This window comes from Aotus nancymaae, unplaced genomic scaffold (genome assembly GCF_030222135.1).
Source record: "Aotus nancymaae isolate 86718 unplaced genomic scaffold, 86718_ANA_hifiasm-v0.15.2.pri h1tg000064l_1, whole genome shotgun sequence".
NCBI lineage: Eukaryota > Metazoa > Chordata > Mammalia > Primates > Aotidae > Aotus > Aotus nancymaae.
Window position 1 is genome coordinate 7,441,875 of NW_026988479.1, and position 20,489 is coordinate 7,462,363.

At 44.0% G+C, this 20,489-nt stretch overlaps 1 long non-coding RNA gene across 2 annotated transcripts in view; it reads left to right on the forward strand.

Annotated features, from left to right (window-relative positions):
* The first annotated feature begins 8,617 nt into the window (after positions 1-8,617).
* Positions 8,618-20,489, forward strand: part of LOC105712198 (uncharacterized) — a 65,603-nt gene continuing 53,731 nt past the window's right edge. Inside the window, exons 1-3 of one of the 2 annotated variants that reach the window (XR_010338764.1) lie at positions 8,618-8,649; positions 16,179-16,301; positions 18,394-18,502. This is a non-coding gene — a long non-coding RNA (uncharacterized LOC105712198). Of the gene's footprint in view, positions 8,650-16,178; positions 16,302-17,091; positions 18,271-18,393; positions 18,503-20,489 lie in introns of those variants that run through there. The other variant, XR_002477484.2, reaches the window with a different exon arrangement.

Genomic DNA, 20,489 nt, shown 5'->3' on the forward strand with positions numbered 1-20,489 from the left:
GCTAAAGTGAGTCCTCCTTTAGGCTGAAATGAAAGGACACTAGTCAGTAACTTGAATACTTGAACCTGTATGAAGGAATAATGAACATGGGTAGAGGTAGCTACCTAAGTAAATATAAAGGGCAGTATTAATTTTTTTTCCTAACTTCTCTTTTTTCCTATATAATTTAAAAAGACAACTGTATAAAGCAATAATTAATATTTAGGTTGAGGCTGGGTGCCACGGCTCACGCCTGTAATCCCAGCACTTTGGGAGGCTGAGGTGGGTGGATCACAAGGTCAGGAGATTGAGACCATCCTGGCCAACATGGTGAAACCTCGTCTCTACTAAAACACAAAAAATTAGCCAGGCATAGTGGCATGTGCCTGTAGTCCTAGCTACTTGGAAGGCTGAGGCAGGGGAATTGCTTAAACCCGGGAGGCGGAGGTTACAATGATCTGAGATCACACCACTGCCCTCCAGCCTGGTGACAGAGTAAGACTCTGTCTCAAAAAAAAAAATTTAGGTTGATGGGCATACAATGTATAAAGATGTAATTTGTGGAAATACAATATAAAGGGGGTGGAACTGAATAAGAACAAAGTGTTTATATATTATTGAAATTAACTTGGTGTTAATCTAAACTAGATTGTTACAAATTAACATATGAATTGTAATCTCCAGGGCAATTATAAAGAAAATAAATAAATAATACATAGTTTACAAAGATACAGATTTAGAATTGTCCTAGAAAAGATGTTTTAACACAAAAGAAAGCAATAATGAAGGAATTGAGGAACAAAAAAGATAAAAGACAGAAAATGAGCAGCAAAATGACAGGAGTAAGCCCTTTTCAGTAATTATATTAAATGTGACTCTTCAATTAAAAGGCAGAGATTGGCCAAATAGATTTTAAAATCATGATCCAACTATTATGATGTCTACAAGAATTTCAGTTTAGATTCAAAGTCACAACAAATAGGTTGAAAATTAAAAGGTGGGAAAGATCTTCCATGAAAGTAACTCAAAGAGTTTGAATGGCTATATTAATACCAGACAAATAGACTTTAACACAAAACTTAAGACAAAGAAGGTCTTTATATTACAATAAAAGTCTAACCTTCATATATTTTTAATGCATTTCAACTCCTGATATGACACACTTTTAGCTTTCTAGTTCTCCTTGAAACTCCTGCCTCCAGCTATACATTGTCCTCCTTCATCTCTGATTATCCCAATTCTATTCATGTTCAAATTTTACCTCATGGCATCCTCTTTATGTGAGGCACTATGGCTTTGGCTAAGTGCCCAGATCCAGAGCAGATAAATTATGTGTTCCAAAAGTGGATGTCTCCACTTACTAGCTCTATAACTTTGGGGAAGTGACTTAACTTTTCTAAGACTGTTGTTTCCTCAACTGTAAAATTCCTTACCTATATCAGGTTTCCAGAAAGATCAAATTAGATCATGCATGTAAATTATAATGTAATTATTGACTCTACAAATAGTCCTTATCATACTATGCTGGGTTCCATGAGGGAAATTGTAACTACCTTTGGGGAAAAAGACAGGCCTATCCCTAAGGTGCTTAAGTGGTACTCATTGTACATTTGGTAGTTTTTTTAAATTTAACAAATACTTTTACTCACTTATCCTTGAATGAGAGACAGAGCTCTCAGGAAAACATCTTTTATAAAGCCCACACCTACTTCTTTGTCTTTTTAGTCCAAGCAGACTAAGAGTATCTGGGCTTCCTGACAGCTTGGGAACAAAGCATGTAAAGTCGCCTACTGTCAGCCTCCACACCACCATGAGACGGATGTGGGCTGGCTTGGGTGTGCAGTTGGTGAAGGAAATGCTATGCTTGACTCTGATTGAGTGCCACGTTCAAATACTCACGTATTAGTTATGATTTGTGTTCAAGCCTCCTTCCAAGGAAAGAACCAGTGGTGGACCTGAAGAGCTCTGCCTTCAAATGGATGATTCACTCAGAACAGGCTGCTGGTGACTAAACCAGCATGTTTAGTCAATGACAGGGTCATCCTTTGCACCCAGCTCTCCAAGGGCACCTTGCTTAGGGAGGCTAAGCTCAGAGCCAAAGTGCCTTTTGGAGTGCTAGCTTCTTTCTACCAACAATGGCAGATTTCCATCTGTGCTGCCAAACAAGTAAGTTCTTTCCTTAAGGAACACTTACAAAGTATGACTTCCAGGCCGGGCACGGTGGCCTGTAATCCCAGCACTTTCGGAGGCCAAGGTGGGTTGATCACCTGAGGTCAGGAGTTTGTAACTAGCCTGGCCAACATGGAGAAACACCATCTCTACTAAAAATACAAAAACTAGCCAGGTATGATGGTGGGTGCTTGTAATCCCAGCTCTGGGAGGCTGAGGCAGGAGAATCACTTGAACCCGGGAGGCTGAGGTTGCAGTGAGCCGAGACCATACCATCGCATGCCAGCCTGGGCAACAAGAGTGAAACTCTGTCTCAAAAAAACACAAAAACAGCCGGACGCGGTGGCTCACGCCTGTAATCCCAGCACTTTGGGAGGCCGAGACGGGTGGATCACGAGGTCAAGAGATCGAGACCATCCTGGTCAACATGGTGAAACCCCGTCTCTACTAAAAATACAAAAAATTAGCTGGGCATGGTGGCGCGTGCTTGTAATCCCAGCTACTCAGGAGGCTGAGGCAGGAGAATTGCCTGAACCCAGGAGGCGGAGGTTGCGGTGAGCCGAGATCGCGCCATCGCACTCCAGCCTGGGTAACAAGAACGAAACTCCGTGTCAAAAAAAAAAAAAAACACACACACACACAAAAAAACCCACAAAAACAAAAAACAGACTTCCTTTTCCCAGAAAACTAAGGCCCCCAAAAGGAAAATTATTTCTCCTTGGCTGTTCAGGAACAATTGCTCATCCCCTTTTGATTTTTTTACTTTTAGCTCCTCCCCAAGGAAGTTAAAGGATGTTTTCTGCTATTAGTAGGTTGTGGTTTTTAGAGGAAAATAGTTCTAGTATTGAGATATAAACTGGGAATTGCTGATTATGCATGGAACAAGAATTTTAAAAACAAGACCAGACCTTGGCTCCCACAGAGGTCATGGTTGATAGCTTAGTACCAAAGAACAAACATTATCTTCTGAGTGGGAAAGCAGGTATGGAGCTTCCTTGCCTACCTGACACCTCAGCCAACATGTGCAGAATTGGAGCCCTCCAAAACTTGGGCCTCTTCCAAGGTTCTCAAAGCCAATTAAGGGCATCATTGTGTCAGCATGGGTCCTCCTAGAGGAGACACCAAGGTAGAATTAAACCTGGAAGAGTTGATTGAGGAGAATGCCTGTGGTGAATAAAGAGGAACCAAAGCAAGAGTAACCAGACAGAATCTCACACCCTAATGCAGGTCTGACCCCTGTGAAAGGGGAGAGGGAAGGAGGGAATAGGAAGAGCCTCATACTGCAGAGCCATTCCAAGAAAGTGCTGGCCAGCCAGGCTGACAGAAAGCCCCAGAGGATGGGTAGCCTAATAGAAAAGTTCCACCTCTGGCATTCCCACTTACAGCATCAGATGCATCTTGTAGCATTTAGGATGGTATTCCGTATTTGACCGATTGTTTTATTACCTCACTCAGGTGTGTTTCCCAAGGGCAGAGACCACATTTATTTTTGCTCATCACTGAAACCCAGCATAAGCAGGATGAGCTGCATTTTGTAGTTGCCACAGAATATTTGTTGAACGAAGTATCTAAAAGGGTTATTTGATTTTTTCATGTTTATCTGAATCACACACCAGGTATGTTTCTTTCCTAACCAATGACTCCTAAGTTAGATGCTCTTTGCACCATGCTTTCATTCCATTTATATCATTCTTCAGCTCTGTTGAGTGATCGTCAGCTGCCCTGCCCCCCTACCCACCCTCTATTGCCTGCTTCTGTAGTAAATGTTGAAAAACACGCACTTTGAATGAAGAGACCTTCCAAACACGCTTTGTGTGAGCAACATGGCTGTTTATTCACCTGGGTGTAGGTGGGCTAAGGCCGAAAAGGGTATTAGCAAAGGAAAGTGGGATAGGAGTTGGTTTTATAGGTTTGGGTAGTTTTTTGGGGGGCGGGGGTGTTGCACAGTAAGTTCAGTTACAGTGGTGGGGGGTAGGGGCAAGGAGTATACAAGTTCAGTTATAATGGCAGGGTTGGGTGAGAGGTATTTACATTATCATAAGAACAGTTAAGATGGCAGGGTTGGGTGAGGGGCTTGTGGGAAGCTCTGCTGGGCGATCAGGGACAATGGCGAGCAAAGGCAGGGGGTGGGAGACTTTAGTGGAGGCAAGCAGGACTTCAGACTTTCAGGCTCCAAGCTTGCATATGGAGACCTGACAGTAAAGTCTTTTAGGACTGGCCTTGGACTTGGATTTTTGCTTCTTTTGTGTCTTCATTGGCTATCATTGCAGGCCTGGATAAAGTGCTTATTGCAGAACTTGCTACTGCACAAACTTTTGTTTCAGGGTTAAATCAGGAAGGGTAGTAAGGAAAACAGAGCTGCCTCCAAAGAGCTGGGATAGAAATCTGTCCTTTAGAAGTTAAATTACAAATCAAGCCAATCAGAGCTGTGGGAAGAGATGGCCAGGGACAGACCTGTGTTACTTATAGTTAAATTATCAGAAGCTTGCTTTGCTTTTTATATACTGAGATTTGTGCCACGGATCATATCCAAACTATGGTGCAGTAAAATAAAAGCAGAGATCAAGTGGAAACAGGAGGTCTACGGTAAAGACCATCAGAGAGCGCCCTACAACTGCAGAACACTGCGGTGTGGTTACAAAGCAGAAAAAACTGCTTTGGTCCCACAACTCTTCTCACCATAGAGTTTCTGTGAAGATCTCTTAAAGGAAGCTTATGCAAAAGACTCTGGCAAGTAATGCAACCTCTGCTCACAAGACTTGGGAGGGTCTTTGTAGATGGGAGCTAGTAAGCAGAGATCACCGAATGCCACAGGCTCTGCCTATGTTCTCAGAATATGGAGCAATTCTGATTGCTCTGCATCCACAGTGCTCGGGAGATAAAAACCCCCTTGATGGACTGTGTGTGGTCTGACCTTATAGTGCCTTATTCACTGCATCCGTCTTGCCAAAACACCTGGATAGCCAATGGGTGGTAAAATCTCAGTGCCCTTAGTTAGCATTTCTTTTTTCTTTTTTTTTTTTTTTAAGACGGAGTTTCGCTGTTGTTACCCAGAGACGGGGTTTCACCTTGTTGATCAGGATGGTCTCGATCTCTTGACCTCGTGATCCACCCGCCTCGGCCTCCCAAAGTGCTGGGATTATAGGCGTGAGCCACTGCGCCCGGCCTTAGTTAGCATTTCTTAGGAGAACCACGTTTGCTATTAAATGCTGCAGACACATGCTCTTCCTCCAGCCGTCTTCCTCCTCAACCCCTCTCCCCACAGCCTGCAAGATCAACAAGATAATGTACCCAATAAAAGCACATGAAGCCCAGAGCTGAATGCCAATAGAGTGTGTTGGACCCCTAGACCTACGCTGTAAAATTCTATTCTTGGGCCGGGCATGGTGGCTCACGCCTGTAATCCCAGCACTTTGGGAGGCCAAGGCGGGCGGATCAGCTGAGGTCAGGAGTTAAAGACCATCATCCTGGACAACATGGTGAAACTCCGTCTCTAAAAAAAAAAAATTCTATTCTTGTATCTTTGTCTTTATTTCTTTTCTCACTCCCTCAGCACCCACATACAGGGTTGGGCTGGTTCCCAGCAAGAGCAAAGATACAAAATGTCTCCATAAAGAAAAATAAGGGCTGCAAGACCTTACTGAGTAATGTTACTCAGTGATGCCTTGCCTATCTAAAAATGTGTCCATCTGAGGAGGGGTGGCCTGGGTACCACAATGAAGAGAGTCTCATCGACACAAACAGATGGTGTCCACCAGGCCCCATCTAGGGAGAAGAGCTGGCCAGGCCAGCAGGGATGAGTGAACAGTCCTCCCTACAGGTTTTGACCTGTGTTGTGGAGAAAGACATCCCACATTGCCGAAACCTGGTATCATTAAACATTTAAGTCAGACAACTCACTCTTCTGATTCTGATTTTAGGCTCACTAAGCCACCTTCTGACTACTGGGCTCCAAACTGCATGGCTACAAGAAGAGAATGTACTCATCAGGTGGCCTCAAGTCCAGTGTTCCTGACAGTCTTGCTTCTAACAGGAATGGCTAAGCTGCAGGTTTTGGGGTCAGATGGCCTTGATTCAAACTCTGCCACTAACATACATAGTAACTGTGTGAACTATGTATGTATGTTGGGATTTCCTTCATCTTTTTTCCCCCAACTGAAAAATAAATAGATTATAATATACCACATGATAGTAGGGAGAATTAAATGAGGTAATGCATGTAATAGCACTTCTGTAGCAAATACTGAAGGAAATCAGTAAGTTGGCATTCTGACTTTATACAACAGTGCTAATCAACTATGGAATACTGGAAGTCAGATGAAATTTTTGGTCCCACAAAGTCAAGGACCAAACCTGGATCTCGGGAAATCGCCAAGACGAAAGACTTCAGGCCAGCCTTTGCCTCCTGATGCTCTCTGTTCACATGTGTGATATCTATAAAAGGTAACCAGGATTTGGCTTATCTGCTTACAGCTCTACCTGTCTTTTCCTCATCTTCATCTTCCCAAATATAGTTTTTATGCAGAAGCAGATTTAACTCTACTTTGCTATCTTGGAGTCAAGAATTGTCCTGTAAGGATGAAGAGGCTCCAATGCTTGCCTTTTTTTATTTTGAGCCAGAGTCTTGCTCTGTTGCCCAGGCTGGAGTGCAATGGCACAGTCTTGGCAACCTCTGCCTCCCAGGTTCAAGCAATTCTCCTGCCTCAGCCTGCCAAGTAGCTGGCTACAGGCGCACGCCGCCACACCCAATTAATTTTTTGTATGTTTAGTAGAGACGGGGTTTTACCACGTTGCCCAGGCTGGTGTCAGACTCCTTACTTCAGGCGATCTGCCTGCCTCAGCCTCCCAAAGTACTGGGATTACAGGCTTGAGTCACCGCGCCTGGCCAAGGCTTGCCTTTTTTGTTTTTCTTTTACCTTCATACTACAGACTAAAAGTATCATCTTTTGGACAGAGAAACAGGCTGTTGTTTTTCGAATGTCATTTGGCCTGCCACACTTTCCCACCTGCTCTTGAGGGAATTATTGCAAGGACACATACAAGCCCCTATATCAGTCACAGACCAGGGCCTCCATCTTGCAAGGAATGTGCCCAAATTACAAACGGGTAAACCAAAGTGACTCTGGCCAGATTTAATAGTTTATTTTGTTTTCTTGTTCCAGTTATAACACACTGCTCTGTGTCTGCTCTATGGCAAACTTTCATGTTTGCTCTGCAATAAATATACACAACACAGCAAACTGTTTGGAGTATGATGTCTTGCCAATGTTTTCTAAAAGCAATAGAAATGCTTGCAAAAATATTTTCAGACCTCAGTGGCCAGTGCTAAACACCGCTGTAGGAATGTCCATCAAACACTGAGGCTGTGCTCTGCTCTAACAAAAACCTGGTTCCGTGGCATAATTGCAGGGACTAGTTGTCAAGGCAAAGTTTGAGACACTTCCAAAAAAAAATTGCAGGGCTTCCTCAGTCCTTAAACTCCAGATAATAATGTCCAAACTTTGACAACTATCCTGTTATCATGGAGACAGCTCCAAGTTGACGGCCTGGCCATTGGAGAATGTCTATCAAACATCCAGATAAACAATGACTTGGCTGCTGCTCTCAAGGAGCCCACCTAGAAGCTGACAGAAATTTCACGTATTTTCTTCCTTCTACTATTTCATTCCTAAAACTCTGGAAGTAATTATGATTATTATCCCCATCCTACAAGGGAAGTAACTAAGTCTAACTAGTTGAATATTTTGCCCCAAATCACAGACAATAACAAACAGCTAGACATTGAACCCTGGAATCTCTAAATCTGTAGATATTGATGGGCACCGCTTAGACCAAGGAGTCCAAACCTGAGGCTTGCTGTTCCAGTTTCTCTTATCGGATGAAGGGACCCGACGTCATTGACTTTTGGTTTCTCCGCTGACCCCAGATGAGGTGCCTGGTACCTCATGGTCAAGATCCCTCCAACGGGGGCCCCTCAGAGGCCTGGTCCCAGCTGCTCAGGCTGGCACTCGCCTCCTCAGGCCAGAGCCCGAGGCGCTGCCAGGGGTCAGGTCCCGGGCTAGCTGCCAGCCACATGCCCAAGTAGACGCTGAATCTCTGAAGGGCAGATGGAGGAACCTGTCCGCGTCGGCCGAGGCGGCGCGGGCGCCTTTCCACTTGCAGCGGGCCTGCCCAGCCCGGGCCAAGGTCCCGCCGAGGCAGGTGTGCGTGGCGGACTCGCTCGCGGGCACTCGGCGGGCCCGGCTCCAGCCCGAATGCCACCGGGCAGGCCACGCGCAGACCCAAGCCCGCCGACCCCGCCTCTGGCTGCCGGCCCGCGCGCTCGCCCCCGGTCCCGCCTCCCGAAGGTTTTCGCTTTCGCTTTCCTGCCAATGTCGTTGAGGAAAATGAAAGCGGTCGTGGCCTGGACTGGCGCAGCTCCCGTTCCCGGCAAGGGGCGCAGAATGCAGCGGCGACCGGCCTGGAGCGTGGGCCCTGAGGCCGCGGCCCGCGCCGGGCGAGGTAAGCGCAACCCCTTCGCGGCCGCCTCGCGGGCTCCTCCTTGCGGACCCGTCGGGCTGGACGCCAGGCGTTTGACGCTGGCAGGGTCGGAGGTCCTGCCGCTGGGGTGGGGAGGGCCTGAGACGCGGCACCGCTAGGTTTCGCGGCTTTGAGCCTCCAAACCGGGCTGGAAGACATGGGAGGCATCAGACAAGCGTGCCAAGGGTCTAGCAGCCCAGGGGGGAGCTGGGACCGTGGCAAGTCGGGCCACCTGAGCACACGTTTCCTTTGTGTAGAGCACCGACCTCCCTGGGTGTTGGTAAAAATCGAAGTGGGAGGATGTAGGTAAAATGCCGAGCAGGTATGCCTAACCTGAGCTCACAATCTACTCCTGCTTACCTGTCAGACGCCTTTTTCCCACTGGGCCGCACCCCATCCCTCGTGTAGTTTGCCTAAGTTTCCTAGATCTGGTGCACCTGGGGGCACTTGGGGTGCCTTCTAAGTGTTCCATGACCTAGCAAGCTGGCAGCTCATCTCCTTTGATCGTGGGCATGGAGAGCAACTAGGCCAGGATTTGGCCTCCTTGTCCTGGCCCTGCCCATGTGAAATGAGGGGCTCACTCTGCTGGGGCCTCCATCCTGGTGCTGGCATAGATGGTCAGGGAAGGGTACACTTACAGATGGAGTCCTTCCCAGACCAGGAAATTTCCAGTCCACTGCATCTGCCAGCAGAAGCATGAAAGATGCGTGCCACCTTGTCTTTGCCCTTTGTCAGGTATAGCCAACTCATTCTTGGTATGCAAGAAGGGGGTTCCACCCCAGGGCTGTGGAAACAGCCCCTGCCCTTAGTGGGTTCCCCATCCTCTGGGGAGAGAAAATGTGTATGCAAGTTACCCATAAGGCAGGTTGTGTAGAACAGGGACAGATGGGTGAAAGAGCTAAGAGCTGAGAGTAAAGTGACTAAATCATCAGGTACTTAACTTACATTTAAGTAATGACAGATTTCACAGGACAATACCAAGAATCCCCTTTAACTCACTTTTTGTCTCAATAATAATAATGAATTCAGCCTAATCTCACAGATCTGATCATAAGGTTTGATTTATGAAACAAAACTTGAATGATCTTAACTTTGAAAAAACCATCTGAATTTGACAAAAGATGGTCTGAGGTCCTAAGTTTTAAAACATGGGGTCCCCTGCCGCCCTACCCCAGGATGGTGTTGAGTACTGATTGCTTTTAGAAAATGCTGCTGTTTTAATGCGCCAGAAAATTAGATTCACTTCTGTTCACATTCCATTGGCATGGTCTAGTCTCATGGGTCTCACCTATTTGTAAGGTGGCTGGGAAATGTAGCCTGGTGGTGTTCCCAGGAGGAAGAGAACAAAGAGATTGGTGAGCACTAATAACTTCTTCCACAATCAACTAAAGTAGTGAATCACTTTATCATGATGTGTTTGTAATATACTTTTGGATTTGATTAGATAATATTTTATTTAGGAGTTTAACATCCATGTTTATAAGCAAAGCTATCCTGTATTTTTCTTTATTTGTACAGTCCATATTCCGCATTTCAAAATTAAGTAACGTCAACTTGGGAAATGTTTTCTCTTTTCTTCTATTTTCTAAAGCAACTCTATTAAGATAGAGATTTTCTGCTCCTTGGAAGTTAGTAGAAGGCACTTGTAAAATCTTCTGGGTCTGAAACTCTATGGGGAAAAGGTTTCAAAATTATTTCAGTCTCTTAAGTGGTTATTCACATTTTCGTGCCAATTTTGGCAATTTTTATTTTCTAGAAATTTATTCATTTCATCTGTATTTTCAAATGTATTATCATATATTTATATTATTTCTTTATAAATTTTAAAATGTCTGTTTTATTTGTCATTTCTTCCTTTTTCTGTAATCTTGTTTTTTTTTCAATCCTCTGTCAGTTATTCTTGATCAGTCTCACTAGAGGTTTATCTGCTTTCAAATAAATGCTTCAGGTTTTGTTAACCACCTTTTGTTTTGGTCCTCTATATCCTCTGTTTCACTGATTCTGCCCTTACATTTATTATTCCATTTTTTCATGTTTCTTTGGAAAACATAACAAACATGCTTTTTGTAATAGATTCAAACAGTGTAGACATTTGTAAAGTGAAAACAGGAAAGTCTACTTCTGCCTCTTGTAAACCCGCTCTCTATGGCCAACCACAGTTATCACATTGGTGTGTTTTTCTGGACCCTTTCCTGTGCTTATACAAATATTTTTCTACAACTTCCTAAACTGTAACTCATGGGCCTCTTTCTGTGGTGTATACACACACATACACATGCATACACACACATACACATCCATTAAAATTGAATGTGTATCATAATTTATCCATTTTCCATTCATGGGCATTTAGGGTGAAAGTCTTGGTCTTTTAATAATGGAATTTAATTCATTCATAATTATTTTGATCAATGATAAATGTGGTCTTATTTTTGCCATCTTGTTTTGCCATGTATTTATCATGTGTTGTTTTTTTTTTTCTTGTGACTCTATGTATTCATCAAAGTGTATTTGTCCCCTGTTTCTTCTTTCTTTCTTTTTATTAAGTGAGTTGAAAGTTCTGTATCTTACAATAGGCCATCATTTGGTTCTTAAGCTTAGATAAACTTGTATTTTCCTCTCTGGCAAAAATTAATCAGAACCTATAACCTCTTTCCAAACATAAGAAATCTTTAAGCATGTTTTTTCACTTCTCTTTTTTCCTCACCTTTTCCCCACAGGCACATACACACATAGGTATCTGCCCAGGAATTATTAAAATAATCTGGACAATTCCAATTGTTATAATTCATCATGCTTCAAAATACACTTTCCTTTTTCTATTTTAGAAATATTAATAATTGCAATATAAACTAACCTATTTGTGCAATTGCCTATTATCTAGGATAGGAAAGTTTAAACATGTATTTCTTTTGGATTTTTCATTGACTTGCTGAAAATTTGTAGCTAATTGTATGTTGAGTAATGCTTCTCGGGGTCTCTTATTTCTCAAAGTATACTTTGGAATCCATGCAGTTCTGATCCTCATTTGACCTTTGCGGCACAAAGGCATTCTGAAATATTTGCAAATGCTAAAGTCACTTCCTCGTGTTTTACAGAGTTTACTTTAGCTTGGTGAAACCAAGTGCAATATCAGTTTGTTGTAAGCTTACCACTAACTGAAGGTTTATAAAATAGTCCTGCCCTAGGGTCAGGAACTAGGTAGAGGAGCATGAAAATAGCCTTTGAAGATTCAGCTGCTGGATATTTTACACTAAAAAGCTGAAACGTTTTAACTATTTTAATATTTTTGTTTATAGTACTTTAATATTTGCGAAGGTGAAGTAAAATGGGCACTCTCATGGTAAAACTAACTTGGATGTGTTTGGGCTCTGGTTATCAGAAGCTCCTTAAAGTATCCATACGTTTTATCCCAGTTCTACTTCAAGAATATGTCCTAAGGCATGTTTTCATGTGGGGTTATTTCAGGTGGCGAAGGGTAATTCTAGTTGGGACCCATTTGCCACATTGTCTAACACTGACTCACAATGAGAAAGTTATTCCCCTGCTCAATTCCTTTTCAGCTTTCTGATCAAGGGAAAGAGAAAAACTTTAGCTTGGTGCTGGTTTGTCTTTAATACCTCTCTAAGCCTCTTTAATCTCCCATTTGATATAAAAGAATGAGCAAAGGGGTAGCAGTATTTTGACTATATTTTAACCACAGTGGTTTTTTATTCCAATGAAACATTCTTATGATTGCGTTCATTTATGGCATATGATGTTGGTTTTCCACTTAAATAAGGTAATAAGGTTTGCTTTTTTTTTTTTTTTTTTTTTTGACAGAATCTTGCCTGTCGTCCAGGCTAGAGTGCAGTGAGTGATCTCGACTCACTGCAACCTCTGCTTCCTGGGTTCAAGTGATTCTTGTGCCTCAGTCTCCTGAGTAGCTGGGACTACAGGCATGTGCCACCATGCCCCAGCTGATTTTTTGTATTTTTAGTATAGACAGGGTTTCACCATTTTTGCCCAAGCTGGTCTCTAACTCCTAATCTCAGGCGATCTGCCTGCCTTGGCCTCCCAAAGTGCTAGGATTACAGGTGTGAGCCACCGTACCCGGTCAGGTTTGCTTTTAAAATACATTTGTTTAAGGACAGAAATGAGTTGATATAAAGAGAAATGTTAAGTTCATTACAGATGGTATTTAATTATAGCAAAATAATAATGGCAATGCATGGATATAGGAAATAGGACCCTAAGGAAATAATCAGAGCTATACACACAAATATTCCTGTAGAAATATGACCCTAAGGAAATAATCAGAGCTATACACACAGATATTCCTGTAGATGAGGGATATTACTGTAATGCGTGTTGAAAAAATGAGCTTCAAACAGGCTTTGTGTGAGCAACATGGCTGTTTATTCACCTGGGTGCGGGTGAACTAAGGCCAAAAAGGGCATTAGCAAAGGGCAGTGGGATAGGAGTTGGTTTTATTGGTTTGGGTAGTTTTTTGGGGGGCGGGGGGTGTTGCAGAGTTAAGTTCAGTTACAGTGGTGGGGGTAGGGGCAAGGAGTATAAAAGTTCAGTTACAATGGCAGGGTTGGGCGAGAGGTATTTACATTATCATAAGAACAGTTAAGATGGCAGGGTTGGGTGAGGGGTTTGTGGGAAGCTCTGCTGGGCGATCAGGGACAATGGGGAATGCAGACAGTGGGTGAGAGACTTCAGCCGGAGGCAAGCAGGACTTTAGACTTTCGGGCTCGAGGCTTGCATATGGAGATCTGACAATAAGGAGGTTCCTCCCAATGATTTATGGTACCGTAAAGTTAGAAACTACTCAGCTGTTCAGCAATTAGGGACTGGTTAAGTGATTTTCATACTTTCATAGGATGGAATACTACCATTATGAAAAACTATATTTAATACATGGAGAATCATATACTGTTACATAAAACTTGTTATAAAAGTATATACAATATCCTAATTTTGTTAAAAATGAAGTGAGTATGAGTGTGTATGTGTGTGTGTGCGTGCATGCGTGCATGTGTGCCAAAATCAATGGGGAGAAAGACTGGAAGAAAATATTTCCAAATGGGTTATCTCTGGATCATTGGACTACAGGAGTTGTGTTTTCCAATAATAGACATATGTCACTTTGTCACCAGAAAATATATATATATATCTATTTTTAAATTAACTTCCTCCTACGCTAACAGGACTGCCTTGTATTTTGTCACCTACAGGCATTCCTGGATCCTTTCATGCTCTTACAATTCAGTTAGGTCCCTGTGACCTGCTTCAAAGTCATGGGGAAAAAGTACCCTTAAGAAGTCCTTGTCATCTCTCAATACAACCCAAGATACTTGGTTTTAGCGTGTGTATATTTATGTTTTTGGAATAGAATGGAGCAGCCAATTGACCATCCCTAGCTCACTTGAATCACTGTAATGGTGTGAGACGTTGACCACTACCTTCGGAGGTGTGGCCTGCAGACCCAGTCTCAACGACAGATGAATAAATGCACTCTCACACCATTACAGTGATTCAAGTGGGCCAGGAAATGTCGTCGGCTGCTTTTAGAGGGCGAAATGCAAGCAAACAACCACGATTCCCTCTACCTCCACACCTTTATTCATAACAGAGGTTCTAAGTCAACCCGCTTGTGGATAATTAACATGATTAAAAGTGGTTTTACGAATGATAAAAGCTTTAGGTTCTGGGCCCAGAGAAAACATTATTAACGGGTAATTTCCCTTTGATCTCCCCCAGAGAGTGTCATCCAGCCCAAAGTTTACATGAAGAAACTGTGTAGAGACAAAGGGAGGTGGGGTAAACAGACTTAAGCCGGGAAAGCCTTTCCTATGCTAATATAAATGAGGCGGCTGCCTTTAGCCTGTCCCAATAAAACCTTTCTGCCTTCCAAAAGGTTTGAGACTAACCTATAACTTTCCCTAATATTTCTTTAATATTTGCCAGCCACCCTGAGTGAATCTCAACAGAATGGGAGAATGTTTCTAAAATTCTTTCAAATAATTTTTATTGCTTTTTCTTCTCAACAGCCCCATTTTTTAAGTAGGTCTGGATTATTAAGCAAGAATAGATGCTGAGAGAGTTTTCTAGTTTCTTGTTTAGTCTTTTTTTTTTTTTTTTTTTTCGAGACGAAGTTTCTCGCTTTTGTTACCCAGGCTGGAGTGCAATGGTGCGATCTCGGCTCACCGCAACCTCCGCCTCCTGGGTTCAAGCAATTCTCCTGCCTCAGCCTCCTGAGTAGCTGGGATTACAGGCACGCGCCACCATGTCCAGCTAATTTTTGTATTTTTAGAAGAGACAGGGTTTCACCATGTTGACCAGGATGGTCTCGATTTCTTGACGTCGTGATCCACCCGCCTCGGCCTCCCAAAGTGCTGGGATTACAGGCTTGAGCCACCGCGCCCAGCGCTGTTTAGTCTTTCTTTACTTTCTGCATTTTCTGCTGACTGTGAAGTTTTTAGATGTTGGATTTAATCATGGTTCTGCTGGGTTGGAGATGTGTATGTTTAAATTTGGACACCTCTCTTCCAGAATTACAAAATCTCCTGGGGGAAAAAAAAAGAGTTCACTGCAAGGCTCAATGCTTGGCAGAAATCATTGCTACCTTTTGCCTAGTAAAAATTCCCAGGTGTTCTTTCTTAGGGCTTGTTCCTGGAGACTCTTGAACTGTTTTGTGGAAATGGGGTTGGCAGGTTAAGTGAGTAAATGGTGTGACTACCTGGGAGTGTTCTACAGCCCTGGTGCAAGCTTCCTCCTTCTGTAGAGGTGCTGGGCTCTAGCCAGGGCCTGAGCCTGAAAGAGGCCTGCTATGGCATTCCAGTAACATCTGCCAGATTGCAGCAAGACCTTTCACTGGCGGGCTCTTCCCCTGCTGGGGTCCTTCAACTCCACCACTCCTCTCCATCCCCACGGCCACCATGGTGGTACAAGCTCTCACACCTCTTGCCTGGATCACAGCAGCGACCTCCAGCTGAGCTCTGTCTCCCCTTGCCCTTATTTCCAGTCTGGTTTTCCACAGGAGCTAGTGTGTCCTATTCTTCTATTGCTGCTGTAACAAATTACCACAAAATCAGTGCCTTAAAATAACACAAATTTACTATTTTAAAAGTCCTGACATCAAGGCTTTGGCAGGGCTGCGTTCTTTCTGGAGGCTCTAGAGAATTGTTTTGTTGCTTTTGCCAGCCTCTAAAGGCTGCATTCCCTGGCTCAGGGCCCCTTCCTCCTCTTCGAAGCCAAATCTTTTTCGTGCCATATCACTCTGAGGCTCCTCTTCTGAAGTCACATCTCTTCCTGCTTCCCTCTTATAAGGACACTTGTGATTACATTGGGCCCACCTGGATAATCTCCCCATCTCAGGACCCTTAACTCAATCACATCTGCAGTGTCCCTTTTACCATGTTAGGAAACATACGCACAGCCTCCAGGGATTCAGACATAGACATCTTTGGCGGGGCCATTACTCAGCCTACATAGATAATCTCTCTCTTTTTTTTTTTTTTGAGATGGAGTTTCACTCTTGTTGCCCAGATTGGAGTGCAGTGGCGCAATCTTGACTCACCGCAATCTCCACCTCCCAGGTTCAAGCAATTCTCCTGCCTCGGCCTCCCGAGTAGCTGGGATTACAGGTATGTGCCACCATGCCCAGCTAATTCTATATTTTTAGTAGAGGCAGGGTTTCTCCATGTTGGTCAGGCTGGTCTGGAACTCCTGACCTCAGGTGATCCGCTCACCTCAGCCTCCCAAAGTGCTGGGATTATGGGCATGAGCCACCTTGCCCAGCCCATAAATAATATTTTAAAAGCACACATCTAAATGTGTTACTCCTCCGCCTAAGACCCTTGTGTGGTGCTCTAGTTCTCCAGGGTTAAGGCTCGAACTCCTCTTGTGGCAGTGAATGTCATGCAAGGGTTGTCACACTGCTTCTTCAGTCTCACCCTGCCTCCTCTCCCTGCTGACTGCCCACGATCCAGCCTGTGTATAGGGTGTGCTTGTGACCAGGGACACTGCTTGATACGGTTTGGATGTGTGCCTCCTCCAAATCTCATGTTGAAATGTGATTGCCAGCACTGGAGGTGGGGCCTAGTGGGAGGTGTCTGGGTCATGGGGCTGGATCCCTCATGAATGGTATGGTGCCCTCCCTGAGATAATGAGTAAGTTCTTACTCTGTTCAGGTGACAGCTGGTTGTTTAAAGGAGCCTTGGCACCTCCTCCCCTTTCTTGCTCCTTCTTGTGCCATGTGACACGACAGCTCCCCCTTTACCTTTTGCCATGATTGTAAGCATCCTGAGGCCTGACCAGAAGCCAAGTAGATGCTGGTGCCATGCTTATACAGTCTACAGAACTGTGAGCCAAATAAACTTCTTTTCTTTTTCTTTCTTTTCTTTTCTTTTTTTTTTTTGAGATGGAGTCCCACTCTGTTACCCAGGCTGGAGTACAGTGGTGTGATCTCTGCTCACTGCAACCTCTGCCTCCCAGGTTCAAGTGATTCTCCTGCCTCGGCCTCCCAAGTAGCTGGGATTACAGGGATGCACTACCACACCAAGCTAATTTTTGTGTTTTTTGTAAAGACAGGATTTCACCATGTTGACCAAGCTGGTCTCAAACTTCTGACCTCAGATCATCCACCCACCTCAGCCTCCCAAAGTGCTGGGATTACAGTCGTAAGCCACTGCACCTCGCCTTAAACCTCTTTTCTTTATAAATTACCCAGCCTCAGGTATTCATTTAGAGCAATGAAAAATGGACTAACACATTGCTGCTCCCCATACTCCATCTCAGGCTCCCCTAGACAAGGTCAGGCCTCCTTGAGATGCTCTCACAGGGACTGCATGCAATTCTGCTATCACACCTATCACAGATTAACATCTTTGCATTTATTTAGGTGAATATTTGACTAATAATAAACGTTCTTCTTATGTAAGTACTCCATACAGGCAGAGACTATGTCTATTTCTTATCCACAATTGCATCCTTGGCACAGTGCCTGGCATTCAACTGTGGGCAAGAAATTATATGGTTAGTAAGTCCTTGGAAATAAGTGCATAAATGAATGGGTATTAACAGCATTGTCATCGTGCTCTCTTTTTCCCTGCTTTTTCTTCTGCATGGCATTTGTCTCCTTTTCTATTGTTGCCTCCTTCCGCTAAAACAGAATCTTCATGAGACCAGGGACTTTGTTTATTTGCTTCTCTCTTCCCAGATCCTAGAGCAGTGTCTGGTCCATAACAAACACCTGATGAATTTTTAGGGAATGAATGTCTGCAGGATGCTGAGAACCTCTCACAGAGTTTCATATTTGACCCCTTTTTGAAACTGGCTATTATCAAGTTCTTCATTTTAATGATTCAGCATAATTCAGTAATCAGGCAAATTGGCAGAGACCTAAAATATTTACCCGTTGTTATGAGGATGAAATAAGTAAACAAGTATAAGTTTTTTAGAGCAGTATCTGGTAACCACAGCCCTGTGTAAGAGTTTGCTGCTGTTGTTAAGAAATGCTTGACTTCTTGATATCTTACAGTTTTTGCTGACTCTGCTGCCTGTGTTGGGATCCCAAGCAGAGACTGTTTGTGGCCCAGCAGGTATTGGCACTGGGTAAGTGCTCCTGGCTCTTGTCCCAGGACCCAGACCCAGGTCTTCCAGCTGCCTGAGGATAGGAGGGGCTTCAGGCAAGTGATTGGAGCCTTCACTTATGTTTTGTCTTTGTTTGACCTGCAGATGGCAGCACACCCTGGCCCACCTGGCAGTCCCTAAGGATGGACAGCAGAGAAACAAGAAAATGGACTCCCTGGCTGCTGGAGAGTTGAATGCCAGCCACCAGCCATGAGTGAGTGGAGAGCCTGACCATAGTTTTTCTCTTACTTGTTTTGCATTATTTGTGTTTTGGTGTATGAATCACATGTGTTCAATTTTGAGGCCATTTGTTTTTTGCGGTTTATTTACAAAAACAAAAAACAGCAGCAATGAAACCAGAATTCTTCCTGGAATGTTGCAGAGAGTATGAGGGACAAGGGCACCTCCTCTGCATTGTGAGTGTGACTTCCCTTCCCTTCTGCATCTTGGGCCCATCCCCTTTGCCATTCAGGGAGGAAGTATCCACCCAGAATAGTTCAACCAGTGTGTGGCAAGCTGGGAGTGTGAGGTGTTCTTTTGGGGGACCCTTCGGTCCTTATTCCAGTTGCTCCCAGGGTGGACTGCTGCTCAGGCCTTGCAGCCCCTTGGTGGACTTCTCCCGCTGACCCTCCCCTCCTCTCACCCATATTAATTTCACAGCTCTATCTTATTTATCCCAAGATCCTATTTGTGCTGCATTCCGAGCACTTGAATTGAGATTGTTTATTTTCTGTTTTGATCACATTTGTTAGCTTTGTGCTCAGAAGAAAATAATTTCCATTTCATAAATGGGAATAAGCATTTATGTCAAGGGCCACGACATCATTTCTTGGTGTCCAGTGAGGAGTCTAGTGAAGAGCTTCCCTGAATTTCAGTACCTTTCAAGGTCTCTCTTGAGAGAATGTGGAATTAATTTGGGTGGAGGCTTGTGCAGGGACTTTTTTCTGAGTGTATTTGGGCAGTGGGCTGGTGGGGAAGCAAAGGCATGGACCAGAGACAGGAACGAGGCAGAAGGAGAAGCTGGGGCTGCAGGATGCCATCTGCTGTTTGTACAGTTTCCCATGGCCATATGAACCCACCGTAGTGGCCACAGGGCACTGCCAGTAATCCTTTGTGTGACTGTTGCTTGCTGTTGGGTGACATGATTCAGAGCTGTGTAGCTCCATGTCCAGTTCTACTCTGCATCTCACTCACAAAGCTCTAGCATTGGGCTGTTGGTTTTTAGTGAAAGCAGGTGCTGTGACGAATGTATTGCAGGACAAATCAGTCCCTAAGGGACTTTGATAGACACAGTCCTAAAAACATTTCCGGGCTGGTTTCTTTTTTTTTTTTTTTAACACCAGTTAACCGTTTTCAGTTTAACTGTGTTTTCCTTCCTGAAACCTTTAAGTGAGACTAATTGGTATGATTTTTTTTTTGTATGCATTTTTTTTTTTTTTGAGACAAAGTCTCGCTTTGTTGCCAGGCTGGAGTGCAGTGGCACGATCTCAACTCACTGCAATCTCCACCTCCCAGCTTCAAGCAATTCTTCTGTCTCAGCCTCCTGTGTAGCTGGGACTACAGGTGTGCACAACCACGCCCAGCTAATTTTTTTATATTTAGTAGACAAGGTTTCACCATATTGACTAGGCTGGTCTCGAACTCCTGATGTCGTGATCCGCCTGCCTTGGCCTCCCAAAGTGTTGGGATTACAGGTGTGAGCCACAGCGCCAGGCCTGTATGTATTGTTTTTAGGGAGTTTGTCTACTCATCAAGTCTGCATTGGAGAGAGAGATGAAATGATTTTTTTTTTCCCACACAGACCAAGCATGCAGAAATGGGAATGATTTAAGTTTGTCTTTAATTTAATTTTTTTATCTTTCTCTTCCTTTCCTTGGGAAATAAAGGAAGTATTTGAGGGCATTTTCACCAAATTGTGACTTGTAACTTCACAGAAGCCCGTCAGCTGGAATTTCTATACATGTTTTAATGCCTGGTTGGGGGAGACATGAAAAGACAACAGATAGTTGCCCTAGAGGATCCTTTGTTCTGGTTGGGGAGTCAAAACTTTGTTCCTGCCTGTAAGTAACACCAAATACTTGAGCCTCAGGGGCAGGTCTCGTTGTGAGCACCCAGTTGTTAGTGCCTAGAAAAACCTGAGTCAGGGAAGACTGTGAGACCTGCCCCTGGGGCTCTAGTAAATTCAAAGAGAAAAGAAGGTG